We start from the raw sequence: 25,243 nt of genomic DNA, 5'->3' as shown, positions 1-25,243 counted from the left end.
ATTATAAAGCAGAGTGAAATGCTTTACTTGTAGAAATTGCTCGCCTCTCTGCATAGCCTTAGCCCTATACTAGTCCTCTTCCCTAACTACAATACTTTCACTTCATACAACACTTATTAAATTTCTAATTTTATATATTTCATATACGTACAATCCTATAGTTAGATGTACATTTAGATGTTTGTATAAGCTTGTTTATATGTTGAAATAATTGCATGTGCATATATGTCTAGTTTCTCTCTCTAAATGGTCAAGTACCTATATATATATATATATTTCTTACATTTATAAATACTTGCTCCTATGTTAGTATATTTTACTCTATCTAACAAATCTGAAACCTCCATGCTCATATTGCAACATTGTTGTACGTGCATGAAATAATTGAATGTTATTTCTTTGCAAATGCTTTCCTTTTGTCATATTAATTAGTTTTTCACATCATATTACAATTTAAATTAGTTAATTTATGTACACTTACATATTGTAATAGAAAAAGGCCTCCACTTCTATATTAAATAAGTAACAAGTCTTTATATCAATGTCTCGAATAAGAATTTTTAGAATACACATCTATGCTTACATGTTTTTATATACATACACCCATGTGCATGTTTATGTATGCACTCACATATTGAACGCTAAGAATGTGCATCTCTACATATAGATAAATACATATGTACATGTACTTTTAAATGTACAAGGTGTTTAACTTCTCTTGAAGCAATCATCGCTGCATTGCACAATGTGTTTGACTACATACTCATCTATGTTGGTTAGTTGCCTTGCAGAATAAATTTGATTTCCTTGATATTTCTTCCATATATAAGTATTGACTGTTCATACACATAGAAGCATCAAAAATTAATCTTTGCATGAAAACTAATATACACATATATATTTATTTATATATATACATATGTATATATGTACATATAGAACTATATATAAACATAGTCATGTACATTTCTATATAGAAATTACCATATATATATATATATACAAAGTTATATAGTTATATAAACATATACATGTATTTATATATGTGCATATCTATCTATACAGATATACACATATTTTCATTCATATGTATATATACATGTGCATATTTATACATACATATGTATGTATATATAAATATTATATCCATAATCACTCTCTCCAAATGCTCTCACGGCGGAAGCATAGACTCAACAAACTAAATACTAATAATCTGAAACCTTACAAATCAAAAACAATTCACGGGAAAGTGAGGACCAAAAAACAAAATGAAAGAAAATTACAAATTAGGGTTACCCTATTTTAAGTAATCTATACATGAAAACTAATATACACATACATATTTATTTACATATGTACATATGTATATATAGATTTGTATATAAACATAGACATGTACACTTCTATAAAATAAATACAATATTAGATATACACATATTTTTATTCATATGTATATATGCATAGATATATATTTATACATACATCTATATGTATACACACACACACACACACACACACACACACACACACACACACACACACACACACACACACACACACACACACACACATATATATATATATATCACATTCTCCAAATGCTCTCGTAGCCAAAGCTATATTAAAAATACCATATATAGATATATGCATATATATACATATATGTCCAAATAAATACATATACATAGTTATACAGTTATGTATACATATACATATATTTATATATGTGCATATCTATCTATACATATATACATATATTTCATTGATATGTATATATACATGTGTATATATATACATATGTTTATATGTATATATAGTTATATATCTCTGCATATATATATTTCCATAATGACTTCAATAAAGGATCTCACAGCTAAAATGTACACTCACCAAAATAAACACTAATCAACTAAAATCTTGCAGAGCAAATACAATTCACAAGGAAATGAGGACTAGAAAACAAAAGAGAAGAAAATCATAGATTAGGATTAACCGATTTTTAGTTCCCATCAGTTTATGTTCGCCACTTCACCAAGATTTGTGTAAAGGAGACACATCACAATCCAAAAACATCTGTATACACCTAAATATATCCACAAAAATATATATATTTGTTCTTATATACTTTTATATAGATACACACATATTTTTATATATGCATATACCTCAATACAATTATATATGTATTTACATACATACATATATCTATGTACATATGTATGTATGTATGTATGTATGTATGTATATGTATTTTCATGTGTGTATATATACAGACATATTTATCTATATATAAATATGTAACTATAGAGATACATATTATATGCCTATGCATATGCCTTGATTTTCTTGCAGTTCCATTAATACAAGACAATGTAACTGTATCCTTGCTGTCATACATGCTTCAATGCCTTCTCTCTTCAATTGTTATAATTCTAATACACTTTTGTTCTCTTACAACTACTAGATATCTATTCAACCTTCCACACAACAAGGCGATGCCATCAAATCTAAGAGGAAGAAAACAAATAGAACTTACTATACAAAAAATAGGGTCAATATCTCCAACAAATGGAAAATGAAATGACGTGCATACCAAGAATCTGATAGTGACTTCCACATACTGTTAGAAATGCAAACCAATGACCCTCAGCCGAATAATGTTCCCCAAACACATTGTACTGCTCTTGAGCTCATCCTCCAGACTCCTACATTCCAACACACATTGTCTAACTTCCAAATTTTTTTTTGACAAGTTGGAGCTCATACAGGCATGTTCTATTTGTAGAGAAAGCTATGTGGGCATGATTATTAAACATGCAAAACATGAAGTTGTTTACATGATATGTTCTACTAAAAGAGGAATTCACCATTTCTCTTCATCAAACAATATGGACTCAGGTGAGCAACCTTATATTTTAAAGTGTCTTTCCCAAGTAGAAGAAATGCTCATAGCAAGGATTGCTCCTATTTTTCAAGTTACTCATGCAAGGGGAGGGCAATATAAATATTCAGGCCACATAATTAACTTCCCACAGGATATTTCAGAAATTACTATTTCCTTGCCACAAAAAATTCCAAATTTAGAAATCCTTATTGTTCGTAGAACAAATTTGGAAGGGTTAAGTTATGACTGTTATGTTAATACGTATCACGTCATGAATGCATTGACTTACCAAATTCAGCATGACCAATATTATAAAGATGTAGTCATTGATCTAGCTGCACTACAGTTATTGCCTAAATCTAGTACTAACATTTTAGATCTGTTATATTCAATAGATTCACCTCAAGAACAGCCTATACAAGAAAATGACAATGTAACCACCATGAACCATGCCAAAGAAGTAATGGAAAACACTTATTCATTTATTCCATGACTTCCATCCTCAATGCCTGAACTAGATGCAATTAGGACAATCCTACATCTGGATAGTACCAACAAAAATATTGTCCCTTGGCCACAAATCAGTTCATCACCTATCAATGAATACAATATAGAAGGTTTACTTACAATGGCATTCCCAACATTATTTCCAAATGGATTGGCTTTACCACTTCAAGAGAGAACAAAACATGTACATTTGCATGAACATGCTTTGCACTTGATAAAAATATTATGATCAAAGATTTGGCTAGCATGTCCTATTCAGATATTATACCTACAATCTTATGATAAGGCATCGATCTCAACAATCAGCTGTTGTTTTCATAAAGACAAATTTAAAAGATTCTCTTCTAGCCAATGTTCATGCACTAAGGGAGCACTTGCAAAACACACCTTCAAATGAATTGCCTAACCACATCATGCGATATGCTGCTTCCTTGCATGATACACACACATTTTGGATAAAATCCCATAGGGACCTTACCACAATGATAGAATTGTTAGGATCACCAATGCTTTTCTTCATGTTAAGCTCAACTGCTAAAAAATAGCCTGACCTACACAAAATGTTTCCAAACACTCCCTCAAATACTTTACAACCCACTAGAAAATAATCTATTGACAATTTAGTCAATAACTCACATATAACAGCTTTATACTTGCATCTAAGATTTCAGATCTTTTGTGATGAAGTAATTGTCAACCTGTTGCATGCAATTGACCATTGGTACAAATATGAATGGCAACACCGAGGGTTTGCACACATTCATGGCTTTCTATGGTTGCCACATGCACCTAATATTGACAACCTTGATTGGACAGATCATGAAATCTTTCAATCAGTTAAAACCTTCTTTGACCAATACATCACAACATGGAATGCACATAGTGAAGTTGAGCGATCAAATAGGCAGTATACACCTGCAATTTTAGATTAATGCCTCTCAAACAAAGATGTCATTTTTAGATCCGATCCTTCCACATGCTACATCGAATTGGTGAATGTTGTGCAACGTCATAAAAAGTGTTTAGAATTTACTTGCTTGAAAAAGAAGAGCACAACTCTTGAATGTCATTGCAAAGCACCTTGGATTGAACAACAAAACTCAACATTGACAATAGACCATAATAATAGCCCATGCTACAAACTAGCAAGGAATGATAGTTGTCTCAATGTTCACAACCCAACCATGCTATCCATATGGAGGGCTAATGTTCATTGCCAATTTGTCTGCTCAAAAAAGGCAGTGCTCCAATATATATCTAAATACACATAAAAAAACTAAACACAAATCAAAGAGCTATACTGACATGTTAAAATGAATTGTTGCATCAACAAATATAGAAGATACAATTCTCTTAGCATATTAGAGATTTATGATGGGTATTATTACTGATAGGGACATTAGTGATCAGGAAACTTGCTATATGCTATTGAAACTCCCCTTGATCTCCTGCACACATCCATTTGTCACCCTCAATGTTTGCAAAAAAATCTTCCAGCGTATAATAAATTGTGATGAAGCTTCTCAGCAATGCATTTCTTTCATTTCCAGTTACATGAAAAGGCCATCCAAGTTATCAAACCTAACTTTTCTTCATTCAACCCAACAATATACATACAAGTAAATGGCAGAAAATAAAACTAACAATGATTGTAAATGTCTTCCCCCAGTTCAAATCCTTGCCTACAGAAGATGACTGTACATTTGAATCTTTCTATTCGAGTGAATTGCTTTTGTACAAGCCTTTCTGCAAAATTCCTCTACACATAGGTACATCAAGTGATGAAGTTATACATAATTGGAAACAACTTCAAAGAACTCATTACACCTGATGGTATGTAAATGGAATTAAAGAACATTACACTACTAAAATAAGGAAGACCTGCACTTGCAAGATATTCCACAATCTACTGATCAGGAACTTTACGAGTGGGAGATCCTATCACAAATGGGAGCTTCAAACAACTTTGATGTTGCTACTTTTCAAATGCTTGGTAGGCATGATTATGACCTCCACTTTAATTGGAGTGAATTTGTACCTAATGAATTCCTGCATAGCATAGCCCATCAATTCATTTCAACTAAAAAAAGCCAATTAGTTGGCACTCTTGGCAACATTCACTCAAGTACCCCTAATACTTTTGAGCTTGTATCAAATCAAAAAATTGCACTTGATATTATAACCTCCCACACTACACAAAATTTGAATACCTCACCATTAAGATTAATTATTCAAGACACATAAGGTACTGGGAAATCGTTTGTTATTGACTGTATATGGAATAAGTTAAATTTCCATTTAGATCCAAATCAATACCCATTGCTTATGCTTGCACCAATAGGTGTATCTGCATATAACATTCAAGCTACAACAATCCATGCTTCCCTCTACATACCTATTCAAGAATATTGTCCTTTAACAGGACATTCCTTATTAATGTTTCAAGAGCAATGCAAACATTTACGGTACATTTTGATTGATGAAATGAGTTTCCTTGGCCCATAATTACCCATCAAGCTTGATAACAGATTGCGACAAGAATTTCCCACCAGACAACATGAACCATTTGCAGGTCTCTTAGTTGTGTTGGTTGGTGACCTTGCACAACTACCCCCAGTTATGGACAAACCATTGTATGCATCCCACTCAACAACACTCTCTTTATGGCACTCCTTCACTGATGTTGTCACCTTAGATATTTATTTTTGCCAACAAGGTGCATCCCCATCACAGATGCAGTTTTGTGATCTTTTGCTAGTTGTACGCAACATGACACCATTGCAAACAAACTGGGAAAGTCTACAAATGTGCTCAACCCATGGCTTGACACTTGATCAAAACAACCACTTTGACCAAAAAAACCATTTGTTTGCAACCAACAAAACTTCAAACTCATACAATATTAAAATCTTAAAGTAATTGCACGTGCACATCAATCATTGCATATCACAAAGAAAAACAATCTCACCAAGATGAGCAACTCTCATTTGAAATTATTCTCTCTATAGACTAGAAATTTATGCTCATTGCAAATATATGGCTGGAAGTTGGTCTTGTGAATGGTTCTTTGGGACAAATCAAAATGATTGTCTATGATGTAGGTTCCAAACCACCAAATTTACCTAAATATGTTGTTGTCCTCTTCCAATATTACACTGGATCACCATGGGATACTACAAATCCAAAACATGTTCCCATTCCACCAATTACTAGAGGAAACCGCACACAGATTCCACTAACAATGGCATGGGGTATTACTATTCACAAATTACAGGGTCTGACACTAGACTTTGCTACAATTGATATTGGTAAAATAGAGAAACAAGGCCTTACATTTACAACATTGTCTCAAGTAAAATCAATTGAACGCCTTTGAATTCACCCACCTTTCACTTACCAGAGGTACTCAAAATTGCAAGGTGGTCTATCAACCATTTCAAGAAAGAATGAAGAAGATCATTTGCTGAAGCTTTCTCAGATCACAAAAGAAAATTACTTACAAAAAAATCCAAGACAGGTACTACAACCACAACGTCTATACCATTTTGCATAGCATATATCTTCTTTCATGCATTGCCACACATTATAACTCTTCCATCTTGTAGGGTCAACAACAAATGTAAAAGGTTCCATCACAACAAGAACTTGGTTTTCTCACTATTGTTCGCATTCCAAAAAATATAGGTTTTCACATCACGTCCACTAACACTTCACATTATTCTCATTACTTCTATTTACCCTCCTTCTAATGTTTACTCCCTACAATTATAATATCTCATATCTTACTAGAACTTCTCTCATGTTATTCTACTTGTAGGCCATCAAATAAGACATCATTTTAAACCACACATGCTACAAGTGTATCTCAATCTCTTTGACCTTTATGTTCAAGGATGCTAACTTTTGTTTGTACTTCCCATCTTGTTTACAGATTTCACAACCACCATAAACTATTTCCAAACATATCGTCCACTATGCTTTCAACAATTGTAAGTACCTTCTTTTCCTATTCTTTTCAATCTCAAAGTGGTTCAATTATTTAATGCACCTCCAATGTTCTAATAGAATGCTATTTCTTGTAGGTACGCAATGGCAACTTAAAATCAATCTACAAAACCAAGCAAAAACATACAGTAGAATACAATATCAACAACTACTCAATGCTTTGATTCAGCTTTGCAACCAACATTTTACATAACATCAATTATGTACTTCACAAATATATACATCAAATGGCTATATAACATGCTAGCAATGCCAACATGGGGGTTGGGGGGTGGCCAACTTATATTTTTTGGGACCAACACATTAAATTGGTTGGGTTTTATAAAGTCTTAAATAGAAAACATTGGTAATAACTACTTTATTTTGCTCTTTCATACTGTACATCATGCTGCCTTCAGTAACATGAGGGTTGGTGGGTGGTTAACTTAAGATTTTGGGAACAACTAGAAACATTGATTGGGTTATGTACAGTTACACATTTACACATATATAAAGATTGCACTTTTCTATTCCTTTAATTCCTTGCATGTTTTCCTTTGATTGTTTTCTTTCTCTATGATGCTTCTACAAAGCTACCATAGTTTTCTATTCCTTTGATTCCTTGCATGTTTTCTTTTAATTGCTTTCTTTCTCTATGATGCTTCTACAAACCCACCTATCGGCCTCTTGTTGCAGGCACTCCTCGTGCAACTGCTAGTATACATGATCTTCTATTATAACTACAATATCTTTTATTTCTTACACTTTAAAAATTTAAGTACATATTTTTATTATTATATTTTAATTTTATTAAGCTTTCAGTAATAATTTTATTATATTTTTCCTCTCTGCTGTTAGATAAAAAATGAAACATTCACTGCTTAAGTAAAATTAATTCATATTAAGTCACTAGTATTGACTGATTCACTTTTAAATTGCAGATATGGCAAAAAACTTGCATGCGCTGTATTTCTTCATTCCTTATCTAAAGCCACAACTAAATAACTTCTACATTTCTTCCACTAAATTTCCCTCACTGACTCATTCCAACTTTCCTCTCAAACAAATTGATCATAGTGATCCTTAATGGACACTGCTTTCATCCCTTAATGAATGAAACAGACACACTTCTACATGTCACAACATTCTAGTTTTAATTCAAAGAAATCACAACATTATTGTTTTAATTGAAAGAAAAAGGTATCTTTAGTGTAAACCACAACTATCGCTATGACATTCCTTATCTATTAGGTACCACAACTAAATAACTTCAATGTCGACACATCACGATAGACCTTGTGCATTTGTATGCTTCTACTTTTCTTCCATGAATTCTCCCATTACTAAACAAATTGATAGGACTAAAATCATGACTATCTCAACACCAAAAGTCATGGTGAATCAACTATTATTATTTCCTCACAGTGAATAATGAAAGACATTTCTACTTCTCATAGCTCCTACTATTATCATTTTGATTCAGATTCCAAGTGAATTCTGCATCATTGTACTCGTAACTTTTACTTTTTGTCCTTAGTGACGGTGGTGTCAGTTGATAAATCACTTTAATTGATAACATGAAACAAGCTTTCTTGAGGGCTGCCTAGAAAATATCTTACGTTGCTTGTGTGGCACCAGTTACCTTTAACGTTAGTGTTCTAATAATCATTCATTTTTTGAGCACCCAATTTCACTTAATAACTTTTCAAAAATCAAAAAATAAATAATTAAAATTTCATTAATAAATTTCACATATATCAATTACTTTCATTTATTAGCATTTTTTATCTTTATTGGTACCTATAGCCATTGACTACGGGGACATTTGTGCATAAGTATTGGCAATTTTAAGTGTACGGTTATTAAAGAACAACTCTTTAATCAACACTAAAAAATTGCAACTCTTCTCTAGTTTCATGATACAAAAATCTCCTTCCAAAATTCTCCATAAAATTGTAACAATAAATATTCTCTCAAAACTGCATGAAAAGTAAAACTTAAAATGAAACTCTCATAAAGAGAATATATACAAAACTCAACTACAACCTAAATAAATCTTCACAAAAACATGCACAAAAGAAAAGAAACACCCTAATTTAAAAATCATAAAAATAGCACCTATAAAACATTAAATTAATAATATTAAATTAACTTCCAAATAAAAATCCTCATTAAACAATTAAACAATAATATTTAAATATTAAAAATACCAATCAAAAAATACCAAAAACTAATGAACTCTTACTCAAAAAGGATGCAAAAAATAAATAATAATCTCCAACTAAAAATATAATTATCCACCAAAAATAAAATTAAAATAGAACAATTAGTTCCACAAAAAAATATAATTTTCATTATTAAATAATTTCCACAATAAAAGTAATCACATGCACAATACCAAATCACTTAACAAATAATATCCAATAATATGAATATATTCATTAAATCCAAAACACAATTAAAGCAACAATAAAGAACAATTAATTATTAATTATTTTATAATACTCAAGTTATAAATAATCCAAGTCATAAGTATACCATCACTAACATCAATATGTCCATCTCAAATAAAGTATAATAGTAATCATGTCCTAAAACACATAAGCATCATAAAATAGTCCAATGACATGGATCACATGAATGTGTCCGCACACACACACCAATGAAAAAACCACACATAATGAGTCAAACATAGTGTAACAAGTCAAAGTAATAAGTATCTAAAGAAAAACATGCAGGAGGAAAATTAAAGGTTCATTCACAATCCAAAATTGCTAGAGTTTGCCATAAAATTTTGAAAATCCATGGACTTAAAACTCTAAAACTGCATATTTAAAGAGTTCAAATTTGTCATTTCAAAAGGAAATATTTGGCATATGTCTTAATGATGATCTTTTTTCATTGCGTACAAGTAAAATTAAGATTTGTATTTTAATAGTGAAATCAAATTTAATATTGTAGATTCTAAGAGAACGTTTGTTCATCCTTTCCACAAATTTTTCTTTAGTAATAACCTAGGTTGTTTCTCTTTTTTAGAAAATAACTTACCAAGGAGGAAAAATATTAAGTATGATTTCAAGGTGTTCTTCCTGACTCTAAGATATCATCATACTAGGAGGATATCTAATTAAGAATAGGTCAATGCCACCTCTTGAATTGTCAGAGGAAGAGGTCGCATATATATGAATTAATGAAGTTTGTGCTAAGGTCACTATGAAAAGACTCAAAAGTGTATTCATTAAAGGAAGTTGGAATTAGAAGAAGTAGTTTGAGTATGTGATGTAGCCATTACATGTATTAAAAAAATGAAGATATAAGTTATAATGATTGAATATGAAGATAAGTTTCAAGCTTTAAGCTTAAATAGAAAGGAAATCATGGAAAATGTTAGAATCGACAACACTAAAGTAGGAAAGATGCTTGAGGGTAATCTTGAGGGATGGTATTCTTTTATTGAAGCCTTGATTGGAAAGATAGTTGATAAGAAGTAGAATATGGATGTTGCAGTCAAGGTTCAATGAAAAAAGAAATTCTTTAATCAACTAGATTTCATTTGTCTAGTTAATAATTTGGATGATGCTTCTATGATGTAGAGTATCCAACACAAACAACAAAACACTCAAGGGTATGTTGACCCAAAACCAAATTCAGGAACTTCCACTTGACTCAAGAGACATCTAACAAGATTAACCACTCTTCTCAACTCCAAAACTCATAATCTGATCATTAAGTGACAATATAAATCAAATTCATGTTGGAATCCAAGAACACTGAGAGAGGGGGTCGGGGGGCGGGGGGCGACGCTGAGTCAGTGTTCTACTGGAATGATCAATTTTAACCTTATTAAAACATGCATACACCAACTGGTATACTGACACATATAGAATTGAAAGAAGTAAAGCAACTAATAAGCCAATCATATAAATGAACACCATAACACACAAAATTATACGTGGAAAACCTCAAAGAGGAAAAATCATGGTGGGATTTGTGATGCACAATATCAATTAATTGGACATATGAAGAGATATTACAAAATATAGGGGCTTGCACTTGCAGGAAGGTTTGTAGCCTAGAGCACACTACTCAATCATAAAAGGAGCCTCATTGACTACGTACAAATCTAGACTACAATCTTGAGAAATGATTGAACTACAAAGATAGCATCTTCTATGCCTAAATATAGTTCCAGTTAAGCTCTGTTTGTTTCGATCTAAAACCCTAAACCCTTTATCGGATACCCCTTACATAAATATCCTCACATACATGATCTCTCTGATATATTTTGCATTACATAACATCCATATTCACATCCATACCATATTCATCACATATCAAAATGATTTAACCAATTGATCTATATACCCTTTACACTTCATCATGCCTTATGTCAGCTTACAAAGATATTTACAATATGAACATACATGTCGGATAGATAACATAAATACATGAATATAAAAAACAATTGCTGATGATGGATCCAAAAGATGTCAGCCTCCAATACCGATAACTAGATTGTAAACCATGTCGGCTTGCATTGCCAGTAACCTAAGAATTCCTTCTAACCTGTCGGTGCTAGTGCCGGTGAAGTGCCTGTCGATACACAAATAACCCAAAACATGAAGTCAGAATAAATTGCCACGTTGCCATCAATGACAACATTGTAAAACCAACCAATTGAGTGTTAATTACCAATAATTCATCCATTGCACAAGGCAATCACAACAAAATATTTACACAAGGACTACAAAGGTATCTTGATACAATAACCTTACCCTTCAAGGAATAGGGATCTTCTCTTTCACAATAACCAACAATAAGAGCTTATACACACCTTAGAATCACCCAACATATCATTCCTACAACCTTGAGTACCTTACACATAACAGAGAACTCTTTGTTGAAAAAAAATTAGACTTAAGGCATAATTAATCACAAACTTCAAGAAATAACAACTCTTTCAAACACAAGTACAAAATTTAAAGGACTGTCTACCAAGTAATTCTACCATGCAACACCTATCAACCACAAACCACTTTCAAGGGTTGTATTCCATCCCTACAAACCTTCATTCAAGATTTCAGATCATAACATTCACCATAGAATGAGAAAATAAATTATTTATTTCCATGGGATACCCTAGTTCAAGGTTTCATCATAAAAATTAGTTTTAAGAAAAACAATCATAACTTCTTCAATTATGAACCAAATTAATTCAGATAAAAAGAACTGGATAGAGGATTCAGAGACCTTTCCAAATCTATTAGCCTTTTTTCATTATAATACTGCAATAGGACTATTGTAGGGAAAATCTGAAATTTACAGTCCTTAAAGCGCTCATATCTTCCTCAATATTGCACCAAATTAGATGATAATTGAACTAAAATTAATATTATTCATCCTAATTCAATATCACATTAATTTTACATGGGTTCTAGGCGTTACATGGCCATACAAGGCTTGGAACCGGAGAAAAAAATTGTTAGAACTACAATATAAAGGCTTAAAATCATAAGTTTTGTATCCAATTCACATCTATTCATCTTGGTTTGAGTTTTACATGCTTAAATAGGTGTCTAAATACACAAGATCGACCTCCACATCAGTTTAACTGATAAATTGCCTACTTTTAAGACAATGACTCTTCATTCCCTGTAGTGCCCCTACCCTAGTTAGCTTTGTAAAACCGGTTTGACCTTGGTTGACTTTTTTATGTGGCATTCCTGGATGGTTGATTTACCATTGTGTAATGTTGTAGTTAGATATTAAGATTATTGTGCATACCTGTTAAGGTGCTTTCACATTGATTCTTATGTAAAGTTTAACTGTTCTCCTGATTCTTGTTATTAATCTCGAGTTAACACTTTCATTAAATATGTGTGTGTGTGTGTGTGTGTGTGTGTGTGTGTGCTTGTGTGACTCATGGTTGTAGGAGATTGCAGGTACAGTACCACCTAGGTGCGAGGTTCATCTTCACCTAGATTCGCAGGTTTGAGTGTACCTCTTTGGTCCTTAGAATTTGGATAGGTGGTCATAAATCCCTCATTTTACCCTAGTCATGCTCAAGTGAGCATCGTTTGTGGTCCGCCAATTTCCTTTTCGTTTGGGTTTGTGGGTCGTGTATTTGGTTGGCTTTCTTGGGTTGTGTGCTTTGCATGTGGTAAAATTGAGTATTTAATCCTAAGTATTTAATTTGATTTAATGTGTTCATTTACGTATTAGTAATTAAGGAGCTAAATTAAATAGGTTTCTTTTATGTGATTAATCATTAATTAAAAATCTCTATTTATGTTTGTAGCAAGTTCAATTTAATAGTTAATTTTAAATAATGAATTTATCCAGTTTATGCATTTTGAAAGGAAAGATTTAAACTTATTCGAAATAGAAATAATTTAATCTCTTTTGCATTTTGGAATAGAAAGGTTAATTTCAATTACTTAAGAAAATCAATTTTAATTAGAAAAGCAAGTTTAATATATATATTTGATATAGTGTGAAAGATTGATTTTGGGATTTTATTAAAAATATTTTACCCTCATTAATATTTTGAAATATAAATGCTAGTTTTTGTTAGAATTGAGAAAATTAAAATAAAATGAGGGAGAAAAGCATTTCGATTTTTAATTAGAAAAGCAAGTTTAGAATGTTTGAATAGTTTTGAAAGAATGATTTTTCTTTTTTTATTTAAAAGGAAGTGTTTAAATTCAAAAATAAGGGATTAGGTCGACAATTCTTCCATTTTAACTGAGGTTTAAAAATATTTTGGGAGAGAAGGATTTTTGGGGAAGGGATTTGAACATTTTAGGGAAGAAAGAATTTTTGGAGCTGCAGGTTGGGCTCTTCATCAGATGCATCTTTTTGATTTCTTGTTGTGTTGAGTTTGTTTTTCTAAAACCAAATATTGGGGAATGGTTGTTCATGATGAAATCTTTCTTAAAACCTCCAATGGGTGTTCTCTGATTTAAGTTTTTATATGGGAATTTACTCATACTCAACATAATAAGTGTAGACACTTAAAATTGTCATGTCTAATTAAATAAATATTTTATTTATTTAATTACCTAAGCCTAATTCTTCTATTAATTAAATAAATCTTTATTTATTTAATTAATTCATTTATCCTCTTCTAGCCTTATTTCTCATTTAAATAAATACATTTATTTATTTAAATTATCCTTTTCCTAAATTAAATAAATATTTATTTATTTAATTGATCTCATTTCTTCTATTAATTAAATAAATCTTTATTTATTTAATTAATTCATTAGCTTTTTTCTACACATGACACATGTCATTCATCTCTTAATTCCTACACTACCTACCTCTTTCATTATTTTACTATTTCTTCTACCTACCCTCTAATCATAGCCGACCTCCTTTTACACCTCTCAATCTTATCCCTCCATTTCATATAGTGTCTTCTATATAAAGGAGATGCTTCCTTCATTATCAAACCCTAATCAAGCAATCTAATGACTTAATGCCCTAATGATCATTTTGACTACACTACGATCCTACTTGCAACCACATTCCGTTCTTTGTTGAGCTCTTGTGCACATAAAATCTGAGAGCAAATATATCAAACAAGATCAATGGAGATAGGAAGAATGGAGATCAAAACCCTATTGGACATGTGATGGTATAATCTTTGTGATTTCATGTGATTTGCATTGTCTTAGGTAATCTTCATATGTTATGGTGGATCTTTCTTGTTGTTAGGCTAGGGTTTGGTGGTTGAATTAATTTAGTCTTTCAATCTTGTTGTTATTGTTATCCATTTTCACCATATACATTTTGGCACGCCCGGTGGGACTCTTGTCCCTTTGCATTTAACCTCCTTGTTGCAGATCTTGTGTTTTTGAAGTTGCAGATCGGACATTTTCGGCAGCATTTTTGGTATTTTCGCGTCTGCGCACTTTCGGATCGCGTTTTTGATTTTCAGGAGCGTCTGAGACAACTGGATCCGCGTCTGTGTTTTGGCAATATTTCATTTTGTAGGTTCTAGGGAGGTGCGCCTATGTTACAGAAGCATGTCTGTGTCATTTTTACCCGCGTCTGTGTTTTGGCAATATTTTATTTTGCAGGATCCAGGGAGGCGCGTCTGTGTTACAGAAGCGCGTATGTGTCATTTTCACCCGCGTCTGCGTACAAAAAGCGTGTCTGTGGTTTTTAATCGCGTCTGTGTATTTTAATCACGTCCGCGTCGGGGGTAATCACGTCTATATATTGCCTGTTTCAAAATTTTGAAATTTTATTGATTCAGTTTTCGGATTTTGCATTTAAGGTTTCAGATCTGGTTTATTTTGAGCTAACATTTTCAGATCTAGCTAACAAAATTGGTGCAGCTTGTCTTAGAAGCAAAATCATTTGGTTGAAGGCCCCTATTTTCACAAAGTCTTTTGGGTTTTAAAATTTACCTAACTTGTGTGTTTGCAGGAAGGGGTGATTATTTCAAACAACCCAAACTACTAACAACTCTTTGTTGCAGGTCCTTGGCAAGGTTTTTTGATTTTTATTGTGTGCCTTGTTTTCATAGACTAGCAAACACTTCCATTGGTGCACTAAAATTGAATCATTGTTTTTTGTGTCTTGAGCAATAGGCTCTTTTTGTTTAATCTTTAGAGGGCCTATCTTCCCGTGTGGTCATTAGGACTACTAGTGAGAAGAGAATGACCCAAGTGGTAGCGAGGAAAACCCACCTCTTCCGAACCACTATAATCAAATGTATTCATGGTGAAAACTATGAATAATGTGTGCTGATTAGTTCATACCGATACTATGTCTCCCCATAAACCCGTTTGATCAAATTTATTTGATCATTTGTAGGGCGTAACCCCTACCGGCTAGGAGCCTTTTGTATTTATAGAGCTGAAAGTGCCGCATGTATGGCCACACGAGCGGATGCCCTTACTAGTACCTTTTTGTTTTAGAAGCCCAAATCCTTCTAGTTGTTGGGGCAGGAGGTCGGACCTCTGGTAGTGGCCCACACACATACGGTTCTTAGTAGAGATACAAAGTTTGCCATGGGGAGTTTTCATGGGGACTGATGCTTGGCTAACCCGAGAAGTGAGTGCCGAGGGTGGAGCTAGTGAGGTCAAGCATCTAAGTATCCACTCTGAATAGTGTAGCCTCGGGGGTAAAACCCTATGTGGGATCAACAACTATTGTCTTGGCCAACCATAAGAATTGTGCTTGATTTATTTCAAACATTCAAACATTCAAGACCAAACAACAAAACATTGTGTCTTTTGTGTCTTCAAGTGTATGCAAAACAATTTTACATCAAACAACACACTTTTCTTGGAGTCATTGTCAGTCTAAACACTTGCAAACATTGAGTCCTCATCAACATTGTGTCCTCTTGTCACGAAAAATAGTCAAACAGTCAAATTTGGTCACAACAAAATGACTTCACAGATTGGAAAAAATTGCATAAACTTTACAGAAACACGTCTGTGTCTGTTTTAACCACGTCTGTGTTGTCTAGGCATGTCTGTGAAGGGCAGAATAGCGTCTGTGTTTATAACAGTGCCTGTGTTGAATAGAAACACGTCTGTGTCGGGTAACCGCGTCTCTGCAGTATACAGGCGCGTCTGTGTTCAAAATTGCAAAAAAAATTTACAGTGCAGCAAACAAAAAGAAATTAGTTTCGGAATACTTGAGCTTCCTAGGTCATTTCTCCAGGTTTCATCTAGCATTCAACCTGTCTTTGGGTCTCACAAAATCCATCATTGCTTTACATCTTGCTTTACATTCACACTTGTCTAAACTTGAGTCAAAAGGTCATTTGCTTGTCCTCACTATACTTTGTCAACACATTACATACAACAACACTTTGCTAGGTGGTCCCTCATCAAGGTTTCTTACCTTTGGGTCTCATTTGGTCTTACTTAGGGTCAAGGTCAGCTTACCTCATCAAGAGAAACTATCCTCTCTTTGGAAGTCACACCTACTCTACTACATACATACTTGGTCTTACACTTTGGACATTGCAAGTACACCTCAGATTCATTTACACTCCATACAACTCTTGGTCTTCCATACTTTTTACATTTTCATCTAGTCTCACACATCTTGGTCAATACCTAGTTCATGGTTGAAACCCGTCTTCAAAAATCTAGGAGAGAAACTAAAGAGGCTCAAGAGTCCGCAAACATGAGTTCTTATGAGTATGAGAATGATATCTTTTTCAACACTGATCACACTACGTTACCTGACATGGATGTCTATAGAAACATTCCAAATGTTGAAAACATAGGCACTACAAACAACAATGTTACACACAATGACAATTTGGACAACTTATCGATACATTCAGCAGATGTGGAAGAATCCATTATGAATCCCCATTTCAATCGACTAATTGAGGAAATAATGAGGAGAGATAGACAATACTTCTTACACATGATGGCACAAAGTGGAGCCAAGATACCTCATGATTTTGACATGTCTCAAATAATGGAAAACCGACCTTTGCAACAAACTCACTCCAACATGGATCAAAGGAGACCTAATAGTGGAGGAAATAGAGGACCATATGTGGTGCCTAAATCACCATCGTCTTTGCTTAAAAAACCAGAGGTCCCACATACACATGGTCAAGCATATGATACTTACCTTTGTAGACCATCATGGAAGTCTTATGCAGATAGATATGCTCCAGCTACGGATCAACCAAAACAATTGGATATTCAAAGGCATGTTCAAAATTTGGACACAAGGAAACCCCGTGTCAAATTTGGGGGCAACACAATAGAACATGACATGCCTGTAGAGTATGGTATACATGCACAAAATAAATATGGTGTTCCTCAACATGAATCTATACCAAGTGCTCCATATATGCCGCATCACTATAGACCTCCTCCATATGAACATGTGTATGATCAATATCATCCATATATGCAACATGCTCCTCCTCCAATTGGTGCCTCAAACATGGGGTATGGTCCAAGAAGTCGATCTCCACCTAAGAGCAATTTGGAGCAACAAATTAGGGACTTACAAAAGAAAATGGAGTACATAAATACACCGAAGCCAACATACACAATGAGAGACATATGTCCCTATCCATTCGACAAGAACATTCCAATGCCTCCATTTCCTACACATTTTGTGACGCCTAAATTTGATAAGTATAGAGGAAAAGGGGATCCTAAGGCACACGTAAGACAGTTTTTCACAGCTTGCATTGAAGTAGCTTTAGAAGAGACATATTTGATGAGATTATTCCCACAAAGCTTAGGCGATCAAGCTATGGAATGGTTCTCCCAACTCCCACCTGGTATTAAGTCATGGGGTGACTTAGCAGAGGCATTTATTCAACATTTCTCCTACATTATAGAGACAGACATATCAGTCACTACTTTGTGCAACACCAAGCAAAAAGAGGGAGAATCTTTTGCATCATTCTTACAAAGATGGAGAAATCTAACCAGCAGATGCTCTTGTGAAATTCCACAAAAACAAATGGTGGAAATTTTCACCCAGAATGTTAATAAAGACATTGGCTATGATCTAAGGAAAGCTTGTTTGTCCACTTTCAAGGACGTCATTGAAAAAGGCTTAGTGACAAAAAAGGTCCTAATTGAACAAGGAGTCATTAAGATATTCAAGGAAAACAAAGATGACTTTAAAGGAAAAGACAAGCCAAGATTTTGGAATAAAAACAAGAACACAGTCAATGATGGTGTTGTTGATGCCAACACAGTGCGACCCAAATTCATCTTTTTGGGATCAAGTTCTACAAACAATCAAGTGAATACTCAAACAACTTCCAGATCATGAAGGAAGTACACTCCATTGGGAGAACCACTTGAGTCAGTTTTTAAGAAGCTTGTGGCAAACAAGGTAATCACTATTCCAGATTTTCCTCCATATGAACCAAAGGTTAAACCAAATTGGTGGAATGATGATGAATATTGTGAATTTCATAAGAGCAAGGGTCATAAGACAGGAAATTGTCATCGATTGAAGAACATCATACAGGATCTCATTGATAGGGGTGATATTGAGATTGAGGGACATTTGTCTAATCAAGAACATGAGATGTTTAAGGAACCATTCCCAAAACATGACAAGGGAAAAGCTAAAGCCACAGAGGATCAAACCAACTATACCAAAGCATCCTACAACTATGATTCAACTATCAATCACATCTCGATGGACAATTATGTCTCTACCATTATCATCAAGGACAAAATGTCTGAGAACTCTACCCAGAGACCCAAGATTGTCTTAAAAGGTGTTGGATCTTCTTCTGAACCTACCTCTAAATGTCATGTTACAACCCGTTGAGGTAAAATCACTTTGCAAGGTGCTCTAGCCAAGAACACCACTTCTTCATTAACTAAGCTTGATTACAACCTTGTAGAACAGTTAGGGAAGACACCCACGCTTATCTCAATCCTTGAGCTCTTACGCATATCCCCCACACATAAAGCCATTCTTGACAAAATCTTGAGAGACACTTCTGTTCCTACTGATCTAAACGTGGACCAGTTTCAAGCCATGGTGGGATACCTTTCCATTCCACACTCTCTTACATTCACAGAAGTTGATGACGCCTAGTCAGCCACATAATGCACCTTTACACATTGAAGCCTTCATACACAAACATAGAATCAAACGAGTCCTGATAGATGGAGGAGCAGGTCTAAACATTTGTACGTTGAGCACTATTAAAAAATTGGGATATTCCAACAAAGTTGTGAATTCTACAAACAAAATTACTATCAAAGCATATGATGATGAAGAGCGTTCATCCAAAGGCATAGTCACCTTACCTCTCAGAGTTGGGCCAGTTACAAAGGATGTGGTTTGTCAAGTACTTGATCTTGATCTCACATACAACATATTGCTAGGACATCCTTGGATTCATGAAATGAGGGCAGTCCCATCTACATATCATCGATGCATCAAGTTTCCACACAATGGAGTTGAAGTGACTGTCAAAGCCGATCCAAATTCATTCATATATTGCAACAATATGCGACATAGATCAGAAATAACAATACTAGTCAATCGAGAAGCTATTCCTTCATTGGCATATGTGGATCCAGAATCCTTGAAAGCTTTTACATCCAAACAAGCAGAGCTCAAAGACAAGTTCAAGATTAAAGACATGGGATTTGGTGAGTATATCTTTCATGTTGATCAACTCCCACAGTCTCCTAAGCCATTCAGTTGACAAGAACAATCTACAAGCAATATGCAAGACCAAGGAATCGGGTGTGAACCACATAGTGTTGTGGCTACTAAGTCCGAATGCAAATCTCCTCCAGCGGTGCAAGCAACTCTTGATATCAATAGTCCTAAGAGTGGTTCCAACAAAGAATCTATTGAGTCTATCACCAACCCTCTTGATAACTCACATAGCCTTACCATTTCATCCTTTCATTCCATTTCCACTCTGCTCCCAGACTTGGATCAACAAGAATCACAAAATCCCTCACTCATTACGGATCAAAAATCAAGCGTTGAAAAGAAAAATCTAAAAGTCAATAATAAAGAAAAGTCCTTTAGTCCAAATCAAAATCAAAAGCTACTGGACTCTACAAAAATCAAAGTCAAGGATAAAAATCCTATGAAGCAAAAAGAATAAGAGTTGATCTCCCCTAATACAAAAATAACTGGGGGCAAAGGTTCTAAAATTTCAAGTCAAAAAGCATACTTGTTGATCCTAAGTCTCCATCATGCTATCATACTTTCACTTCTTTTCGCAATCATAAGCCTCCATCACTCATCCACTTGTTCCACACATCCTTTCCCTTCTGGTGATACATCACGGATCTTTAATGGAACTTCCTCGAAGGACTCTGTTATTAGGGATGCCCAAACTTCTTTAGGTGACACGCATACGGGCCTGTGTAGTCCACACACTAGTAATTCTATCTCAGTTCCTTCATCGAGGAAGACATTCAATCAAGCTACACATCATTCAGTCAAGGAACAATGCAGTTACAATCATAAAGTCAAACCTCATACATTTGAGGTGGGTGACTTGATTCTCAGAGAAAACCCCAAGAATCAGCAAGACAGAGAGAAGAAGGGCAAGTTTGAACCAAACTGGCTTGGTCCTTACATCATCATAGCAGTATATGGCTCTGGGGCATATCAGCTCTCAACTACAGAAGGTGAACCTTTGGAGGATCCTATCAACAGCATGCACCTTCGCAAGTTCTACACATAGCTCTTCAGAATATCCTAATTTCAAAAATACAAAAAAAATCAAAAATTTCAAAAATACAAAAAAAAATTTATAAAACAAAAAAATCGTTACTTGGTGAAAACCTGGCAAACAGGCACCTTGTGACACAAAAAACATTGAAAAATAAAAAAAATTAAAGAGAAATAATTTCGTCCAACGGTGAAAACCACTTCGGTGGTGCCCTAGGCAAGTACCATGGTGAAAACTGGGTCACCAGCGCCATGCATAGAGACATTGCTCCTCCCTCCTTCAGGATTCTCTTTCATCATTTCACTTTGCACACACTCACAACCTATTCATCCATAATAAACTTACCCATTCCCATCATGGCTTGTTAGTGATCTACCCAAGATTGGTTAGCCATTCATAATAAACCTCCCTTTCCATCCATAATAAATTAGATCCTATCTGTGGCTAAGGCAAATCCTACGTCTAGTAATGGGTGTGGAACTGAGAGCATCACATGTTTCGAGGAGTACAGTTTCTTCCAGCTTTCTTTAGTCTATCCGCGCACACTCTGCAATAAAGCAGCATTTGCATCACAAATCCGCAATAAAGTTTCATCTTCTCCACAATAAAGTATCAGTTTCATGGATTCAGTCAGTTTCAGATGAGACACAGCAGCAACAATGGGCTTCAACAAATCAAATCTTTCAACAGACTCAAACAATATTATGGTTCAGTGCTATCTATCCTTTCTGTGAAAGTAAACATTGTGACCACAATCAAATAAGACTTATACAAGTGACAAGAGACACTAAACTTGAGGGCTATAGTGGGTGTTGGTGTCGAGTCTTGGTTTTCTTTTGATTTTATCTTTTGGTGACATGTCTTTTAGCTTTTCCAGGATGTCTCTGACTAGAGATTCTATCTCCAGGATGTCTTTGACTAGAAAGGTGAGGATGGGGTATCATCACTTATTTGTATTTGCTGTCTGTGGATTGTCTCTTAGTAATGCTATGACTTGTCCAAGGATATGAGGACACTGTGAGTCTAGTGTGAACTGGGGCATTCCTTGTTTGTGACTGTCTTATCTCCATGCAAATAGGTACAATGACTTTCTGGGTCGAACATATGCTTCGATTGTCATAACCTATTTTGCCATAATAAAGCTCAATGATGATAACACACAAGAAGCTCTTTCACGTTCATATCTTTTGTCTTTCATCCCCCTTTCTTGATTGACTTCCATCGTCCTTCTCGAGTCCGTGTAGCCTACTATCACATGACTGAGTATAATGACACACCAAAAACATTTGCATTTCATGTAGTTGCACCTGCATTACCACATATAAGCATTTTATACATACATATAGATATCACAACTACATCACATCCTGCACACAACACTTGTTAGCACAATTTAGATTTGCATTATTATATTCATTTCCATTCCATACATTTACATTTGCATTATCATATTCATCTGCATTACATACATTCACATTTGCATTGGCATAACATATAAAACATAAACAAACAAAAATAAATAAAAAATATTGCATTGCATCATATACATATTTGCATCCATATCATAAGAATCACATAAGAACATCTCATCACATAGGTACACATGCATATAGCTGCCGCAAAGATGCATCATCTCATATATATATAAAGTGTCATGATACAATGATGTCAAAATCATATGGCTACAATCACCCACAGGTGTCTACATCATTATACAAAATGGTACAAAACTAATACAGAGGAACTCACTGATCACTCCTGCCAACACTATCGGTAGTGCTAATCCTATCCATGTCATGGTATCCCATGCCACGTGTCCCACCCTCATCTCCAGTCTTGGATCCTAGAACACTCGTCTAAGGGCATCCCTGTCTCCGTCTCGATCGTACGGAATTAGCTCCCCATCAATCGGTATCCGCATAATCCTATATACATCCTCCAGGATGACTGTCATCTCACCCATCGACAGATGAAACATGCACATCTCAGAGTGCCATCTCTCAGCCAGCGCAGTTAGCAAACCCATGTTTGCCCGAAACTCAGGCACATATAGCACATGTCTCAAACCCATCTCCTCGATGGCAGCTCTGTCCTCGAGCGACAACTCAGGTCGCAACCTCTGTGTCAACGGGAATCTCTCACGTGACTCCAGCATCGGCAAATACTCCTGCAGTCAAGCAAATCAATCATGTCAGTTATAGTGGCATTCACTGTTTATCACAAAATGCTACTTTTTATCTAAATACATATGGCTATCTATCCTAGTGACACTCACTATTCATCACAAAGTGTTGCTTCTATCCTAGTAGTAATCCCTGTTCATCACAAAGTACTACGTGTGTGACACTCACTGTTCATCACAAAGTGTTATTCACATTTGCACTCCCTGTTTATCACAAAGTGCTGCTCATACTTTGGGTACTCCCTGTTCATCACAAAGTACTCTATCTTGGTACTCACTGTTCATCACAAAGTGCCTTGATCTATCCTAGTCTTCCTAGAGGACCTGCTTGAGTGTATCCTCTCAGCAGCTTATCCAATCGACAGCATATGTTCATCACAGAACTGCCGATTTGACCTAGAAGATGCAAATTCATACTTTTTCAACGCAAACGTGCTTACATTACATAAACGCGCCTACAGACTGCACAGACATTCCTGCACAACACAGATGCACTTGTATAACACAAACGTGCCTATGTCAGGCATAAACGCGACTAGACTACGCAAACGCCCCTGCACATCGCAGACGCGCCCGCATTCGACGCAGACGCAGTTCCAGACACAGACGTGCCTTGCACCGACACAGACATGCCTAGCAGACACAGACGCGCCTAGAACCGACGCAGACGCGGTTAGACAGTTTTTGACATTTTTCAACTCTACTTCTAAGCGCATTTATTGCCCTATTCGACATGCATTAATCACAAAATTAAATGCGTCAAAGTACAAGGAGGTTTGGTGGTACTTACCAGCTCTCCTGCCTCTGCTGGCCTCTGAAATCGGCGAACACGGTCGAATCTATGCACGAAAGCCATCGCTGCTGACTTCTCCTGCTCTTTTCTCGCTCTGCACTTTGATCTCGTGAAGGTCTAGATGACAATGAGGATGTATTTTCCCCCGTGGTCTATCTTATAGCCTACCCTAGCCTTAGCCTTCATTTCCTGAGTTAGTCTTCGTTATCCCGTGACTTTGTCACTTTATCTGGTCAATCCATTTTATCTTGTCTTTCTTATCGAGAGATTGTCTGCAATCTTTTTAGACATTTTCATCCAATCTCTCAAGGGGGCATATCATTCCCATTCTGGGGCAACTCTGTATCAGTTCATCTTATCTTCTTTGAAACAATGCGACAAGCCGCATTGTCTCAAAGAGGGGCAAAATGTAGACACTTAAAATTGTCATGTCTAATTAAATAAAGATTTTATTTATTTAATTACCTAAGCCTAATTCTTCTATTAATTAAATAAATCTTTATTTATTTAATTAATTCATTTATCCTCTTCTAGCCTTATTTCTCATTTAAATAAATACATTTATTTATTTAAATTATCCTTTTCCTAAATTAAATAAATATTTATTTATTTAATTGATCTCATTTCTTCTATTAATTAAATAAATCTTTATTTATTTAATTAATTCATTAGCTTTTTCTACACATGACACATGTCATTCATCTCTTAATTCCT

The sequence above is a fragment of the Cryptomeria japonica genome, chromosome 7, assembly GCF_030272615.1.
Source record: "Cryptomeria japonica chromosome 7, Sugi_1.0, whole genome shotgun sequence".
Lineage (NCBI taxonomy): Eukaryota > Viridiplantae > Streptophyta > Pinopsida > Cupressales > Cupressaceae > Cryptomeria > Cryptomeria japonica.
The sequence above is the reverse complement of the archived record's forward strand: the minus strand, read 5'-3'. Positions refer to the sequence as shown.